The 7,003-nt window shown below is 36.3% G+C and overlaps 1 long non-coding RNA gene across 1 annotated transcript; it reads left to right on the top strand.

Moving 5' to 3' along the window:
* The first annotated feature begins 33 nt into the window (after positions 1-33).
* Positions 34-744, top strand: LOC135605327 (uncharacterized). Its single transcript, XR_010484418.1, has 2 exons — positions 34-307; positions 385-744. It is a non-coding gene; the product is annotated as an uncharacterized LOC135605327 (long non-coding RNA).
* The last annotated feature ends 6,259 nt before the right edge of the window (positions 745-7,003 follow it).

The raw sequence follows: 7,003 nt of genomic DNA, 5'->3' as shown, positions 1-7,003 counted from the left end.
GCGTGGGGCTAAGGATGGATGACACTGGATATAATACTTAAAGCTGTGCCAATAACTTCCGATAAAATACTTGTTTTTCTCGAGGACGAACAATTTTTAGTGGATGTATAGCCAACTTCATTGCAGAAGTTGGGCATGCATCCACCGGCGAACCGCTCCATCTTCTAAATTCTTCTGCTTATATACTCACTAAGCCAGCCAGCCATATCGGTGTACAAGAATATGGGTTCATCTCCAGCAAAGGTTCTGGCCGTGTGCCTCTTTCTCCTCCTCTCTCTCCTGATCTCCCTCGACTTCCACGCATCTGGTATATATTACGGTACGATCGTGCTGTGCTACATATGTGTGAGCGTTCGAGCTAATCCTTGTGCTGTGCTACTGCAGGTGATCCGGACGAATGGACGAGTGGGAGAAAGCTGGGCGAAAGACAACCGAAGACGGGACCGCCGTCTCCGATCAAGAACCAAGGACGCAGCTCGTATTGGTCTCCTGGGGGTGTCGGTGACAGGCCAGGGCCGGCGCCTGATCATCCTGGCTCTTCAGCTGTGCCGACGCCTCCTATCCAGACTTAGTCGAATCTAATATGTGATGCAAACTCCAGCTACTCTTTGTTTCTGTTATTTGTAGACGTAAATGCATGCATGTGTGCGAAGCGAAGTTGAGTCTGTGTGTGTCTGATGGAAGCGGACGAGTGTATTAGCAGTTGTTTCATTGTAGAAGTAATCAAAGAAGTGCTTTGTGCTATGTGTGAGACGATTTATGGAGGACTCGTTGGAAGGCGGACAGAGTAGTGTGAGAAACTCTTAGTATTAGAGAGAGAAAGTTTCCCTTCATCGGCCGATGGGGGGATCCCCTCGTGGCCAAAGCTCCCTCCTCCTCCCTGAGAGGCCGGAAACCTTCTCCGTCTTCCTATGTGATTAGAAGGGCCTATCTTCTTCCAGCTCCGAAATTCAAAATCATTCCTTCGACATAGCCTTTATCTTCTGAAACCACGGTGCTGTCTGTAGAATCTCCGGCAACCGGGAAGGCGGCCCTTTGCCTTACAAAGCAGGTGCATCGAGCGGTGAGGGGACATCTTCAACAGTTGGGTTCATTGGCTTTTTGATGACAACCCCACCGGTCAACGCTGGTCCGGTTCTTCCTGTGCAAGCAACCTCCTTTGGTAATGGTAAAAAGGTTTCATGGGTGTCCTTGCTTACTGGGCATCTGCACGAGGAAGATGTTGGCTCTTTTTTTGAGATCGATGTTTTTAACTAGATTAAACGTTCCTCTGATCGGTGTAAGCCATAGGTTCTGAGTCTTGATGGTCGTTCCTTGGGGGGTCCTCCGCAACTGCAGGTTCCGAGAGAATATGTAGCGAAGATATGGAGGATTGCTTCCCCACTTATGATGGATATGCAAAATAGTTTCTTCTTATTTCGATTTCAATTTGAAGATGAACTGACTTCTAGACCGTGGACCTTGAGAGGCCAGTTCCTTCATTTGTTTCCATGGCACCCCAACTTCAATCGTTTGATTGAAACCTTAAAATCTTCACCGATGTGGATTTAGCTTCTCAATTTGCCTTTCGAATGCTGAAATAGGGATTGTCTTATGTTGGACATAAATTGATCGATTGTCCATCTAAGTTGAAGAATAGATCTAGTGGTGCCCCAACATGGTATGGCATCCCTAGGAACCGGGGTACCCCTTAAGGAACTAGCAAACTATTAGCCCTTGAAAAAGATGGTCGACCGCCACTGAAATGAGAGGTTTATGGATCTTGGATCAAGGTACAGAGATAAGAATTTGCCAGAACATGTGAATCCAAGGCGGTCTGAAGATACAGAGATAGGAATTTGTCGCTCAACATCAATGTCGGCGTTGGTTATCTCATGTTGAAAACATGTGAATATTTTATGGCCTAAAGATATTAATACTAGTATCTGATAAGGGTGTTAATGACTTATAAGCTAAGAATAGTTTGGAGGCACTTGTTACTATACTCGAGTCTACCTTAGTTGTAAATTTGGGTACGAGTTCAATGCGATCAGAGGTGCTTAAGTATGATCTTGAGACTCCTATTGTGTAGGCATGCACAAGTCTAACAAGATGTGGTAGAGTCAACTCTACACCGGTTGAACCTGCGATGGGGACAATCGTGAATCCAAGGCGGTCTGACATAACCGGTTCAACTGTTAGGACTAATGAATTGAATGAGGACATTAGGACCCCTTTGAGGGTCATCTCTTCTTTAGAAATACTTCTTGTTCCTATAGTGGTGATGGAGACTTCTTTGCAAGCGAACGGTGTGGTCATTTTTAGCGATATGGAAGCTGCGACCCAGCATATTTTTGACAACATGCCTCCCCCTTCTTTTCCTACTACTTCTCGAGTGGTTGATGTGAAGGAAGGACCTTCTTCTTCTACTCCTATCTAGGAACAAGTGTGGAGATAGTCGAAAGTGAAAGCTCGGATTAATGCCTTGGTAGTATGGTTGAGACCTTCATGTGGGCAAGGTTATGGTCTGTGATCCCCCCAATAAGAGGTATCTTCTCTCAATCGTGTTCTCTCTATTGGAAAATCTTTATACTTTTTTTTTCCCTATTTCTTATGAATATTATCATTTAGAACTATCGAGGATTATAAAGAAGACTTATTATTGACTACGTTCTATACAATGTTTGTGTTTATCATATTTATCTTCTATTTTTGTAGGAGACTCACTCGGAGGAGCAGGTGCAATGCCTGGCTAGATGCTTGGGATGTTCCTAGGCGATTGAACTATTTCCGGTGATAAGGGCTTCGGGTGGTATAGTATTATTATGGAACTCCTCCATTATTAGAACTCAGGAGTTATCTATCCATTCTCAAGTTTTACAAATTATAGTTCAATTTGGAAATTCTCATCCTTGTTTTTTTTTTTTTTAGATAAAAACTAACATTTCTATTCTCAACCATAATATTCTATAGGATTTTTTTCATTGATCAATTTGAATAGCTTTTCGTGGCTTGTGTTTGTGTTGGGGGATTGTAATTATATATTGGATGCTAAGAATAAATTAAGTGACTATTCTTTTACATTATGTTTTACGGTTCGACATTTCAATCAATTTCTTTTTTATTTGTTTTATCTGATTTGGGTTTTATAGGTCCTAGATTTACTTGGTATAATAACCATAGGTGTAGCGCTCGTATCCTTGTTTATTTAGATAAGGGGTTTGTCAATCATAAATGGTTTAGGTTTTTTGATAGATTTATCATCAAGCACCTCCCTAGAGTTATCTTGGATAATTATCCTTTATTTTTAAATATGATAGGTCGTCTCAAGCCTCCCTCTTTATTTAAGTTCCACCGGTTTAAATATAATGAGGTTAAGGATATAGTTTAAAGTATTTGGGACTCAGGGGTTCCTTCCCAATCCCCGATTGATGGGTTCTCCTATCTTTATAAACTTAGGGGTCTCTTTCTTTTTGAAACAAAAATTACTTGGATAAGATTAACGATACAATTGCCTACCCAATAGGAGATTGCTCTCTTAAAAGGTAGAGAGGTTGAGGTGGGGATGAATGAGGCTAAGGATGTATAGTTGTCCTATCTCTACTGGAAGAGTGTTGTGCTTCGTCTAAGTGGATCACAAAAGGAGATTCTAATATTAGAATTATCAAGCTCTAGTCTCTATTTATAGGATGAATAATTTTATATATTACATCTTTTCTGGATCTTCTGTCATCATTGATGCTATGCTTGTTAGAAATGAATTTGTTTCTTTTTACTTGAACCTCTTCAGGAATGAACCATACTCCTTTGATGCATCAGTTTCCAATTTAACCCACTTGGGGCCCCATTTGAGGAGGATGTGAATCATTTGACTTAGCCTTTTAGCAAATGTGAGATTTGAGATGCTCTTGTTTCGTTAGGATTGAGGAAATCCCAAGGTTCGGATGGGTTTATGATGAGTTCTATCACTTTTATTAGGATATTATATGATTCTTTTGTTCAAACCTTTTAATCTTTTTATGATTTTGCTATCCTTCTTGAACAAAGAATTTTATTATTTTTATTCCTAAAATGAAAAACCTAGAGATATCAAGAACTTTTGACCTATTTATTTGTGTAATTTTAATTATCATATCCTTACTAAAGTCTTGGCCAATTGTATAAAGTTTTATTTGGATTTTCTCATTTCTTGTGAATAGTCTACATTTATCCTTGGGTACTCTATTCATGATAATATTATGATTGGTTAGGATATTTCTCATTTTTTGTTCAGTTCTAGAGGTATAAACCCCTTTATTATCAATAAGCTACATACTGAAAATGTTTATGATAAGATCTCTTGGATGACTATTCTTCACATCATGCAATTGGCTCGTTTTCCATAGAAATATATCTCTTGGGTTCATACTTATATTTTATCTCCTTCTTTTGCATATCTAGTCAATAGTCAACCAACCCATTTCTTCAAGGGTGATAGGAGAATTCGTCGTGTGGATCTGATTTCGTCGTGTGGATGTGTGTGATTGCTTCAGGGTTAAAGAGTGGAAGTTTTCGTTCAAATATCTAGATATCTAGATATGTCTTGTCCGGGAATATAGATAAGTTATACTCCTCCATTGGAGAGAAGCTGGCTACGAGGATTTGTCGAGTGGAGTTATCTCTTGGCCTATGTGATGATTGTTGGTTATGGAAGTCAGATATTAACAAGATTATTTCTACGAAAGCTGCTTACAGGTTCCTTGCTCCTTCTAGTAGTGGATCTGTAGCTCAAGGGGATAGGTGGCGTTGCTTATGGAAGCTATTGTTACTCCCTCAGATTAAAAATGTTTTATTGAAAGCTTTTGCACCGTTGCTTCCCTTTCTAGATAGACTTGCTTGAAGGAATGGGGCTCGGCAACCATTTTCTTTATTGCTTATGTGGTTTGGAACGTGTGTTTTTGGACCATTAGTTCATTTTCAGCATCTTGTGGTGGTGGTCGGACTATAGGTCAGCTTCCTTTATATGGTTGATTGGGGCTTTGGTGGATGGATCTGTGAGGATTTATAGATTGGATGTGATTTGTGGAGGTTATATGTGGCTATGGTGGCCACGGGTTTATGGTGGCTGTGGCGATGCAGTGTGATCTTTGTGAGGTGGCAATGGTGTTAGCTATCGGATTTACTCGTGTGATCATTTGTTGATTTTCATTAATATTTTACAAAAGGTAATCAGCTATTATTCCATGCGTCATCTGCAATATTACGCATAGTATTTAGGCTCCTGTGGAATGTTTTGATGCATGTGTTTTTGTCGTGTATTTAGGAAGAAGATGAGGCAGTCAACTGGTTGGCTAAAAGTCAATCATCTTTTTTCTTTTTTTTTGTGTGGAGAGGAAAGTGGCCCTCTCAATTATAGGTTTTATTTTGCTTCGATGTTAGGGGCGTTTTGTACTCCACTTTGACGTACGTAGTAATAGATATTTTTGTAAAAAAAAGATAATTAATGCATCATTAGACATTAGTTTTATGCATTGGCCTTGCAAGCAGAATTACCACCTCAACTAAGTCACGAGGGAAAAAGGGCAAAGAAAATAAAAGAAACTCTAATCATTTGAGTGATGTGATTGGGTCACCATGCTTGCTATGCTTAAAAACGAATATCCAAGCCTAAATGTATAAAATGTATGTTTTATTTATTTTTTGAATAATTTATCGATAAAATATTAAACGTTGAACTTCTTTGCTTTACAAAATTGCTATTAAAAGAATTTTAGATATTTTACCTAAAAAATCTCATTATAAACTTTTATCGAATGATACCTCCATTTTCACTTGACAAAATATCTTTAGACATTTGCTTAAATTACTTAATCATAGATGATATTAAAAATATCTCTAATGTTGATAACTAATTATGATAAAAAAAATAAATAAATAAAAAAGGCACCAATCATCTTAAATCAAGTCCTAATGATTCTATCAAATTTTGACTTGGTCTAGTGAAAGTTGATCAAGTTACACTCAAAATCGAGCTAAGTTATACTCGATTATCATACTAGTTCAAAAAATCTTAAATTTTAATAGATTAATTATCATAAAATATTTAAAAATAAAATATATTAATTATTTTAAAATCATATTTTAGTGATTCAATGAAAGTTTAGATCGATTTAGTAAAAATTTACTAAATTATACTAGAAATTGAATTGAGTAACACTCCATCATATAATCTATTAAAAAAACTCTAATTTTGATAATTAATTATTATAAAAATAAAAAAAGACTAATTGTCTTAGAATCATTACTAGTTAGTTTAGTGGAAGTTTGAGTCGATTCCATGAAAGTTGACCAAGTTATACTTGATCACATATCATATTTTAAAAATTTCTAATTTTGATAATTAATCATCATAAAATTTTAAAGAATAAAAAATAATATTAATCAATTTAGAAGCATGTTCTAATATTCTAATGGTTAAAGTTTAGATTGATTTATGATAATTAATTATCAGAAAATCTTTAAAAATCATAGAATGTGAAAGAATTAGAGGCAAAAATATGCATCCTTCGACCCATAAATATAATTTACTTTCCTCTAATCGACAAATTGATTTTGATTGCATAATTGTGTGTGAAGGTGCTTTCTGAACATCGTAAATCCAGGGATACTTTGGTCAAGAAGTTTAGGGATCAAAATTTCAGCCACAAATCCTTAAAATCCAATGGGCAGACTTGGTATCCTGCGAAGCCTTACTTGTTTAATAATTATTAGTACTTTTTAAAATATATTAAATAATTTAAAATTATACATGGTTAAAATCTAAAATATTATAATTAATTTTAATAAGTTGTATAGAAAGTGATAAAAATGATAACATCAACCAACATTATAAACATAAACATTGATGATAATTACACTAAATTGGATTAATTATATTTTATTTCTCACTTGATGTAAACGTCTTCTTAGAAAAATAACAAAAAAATTATTTAGTTAAGTATATTTAAACAATATTTCATTATATTATAAAATCAGATCGATTTTA

The sequence above is a fragment of the Musa acuminata genome, chromosome BXJ2-2 (assembly GCF_036884655.1).
Source record: "Musa acuminata AAA Group cultivar baxijiao chromosome BXJ2-2, Cavendish_Baxijiao_AAA, whole genome shotgun sequence".
NCBI lineage: Eukaryota > Viridiplantae > Streptophyta > Magnoliopsida > Zingiberales > Musaceae > Musa > Musa acuminata.
Note: the sequence above shows the minus strand (reverse complement) of the source record. Positions and strands in the feature narration are given on the sequence as shown.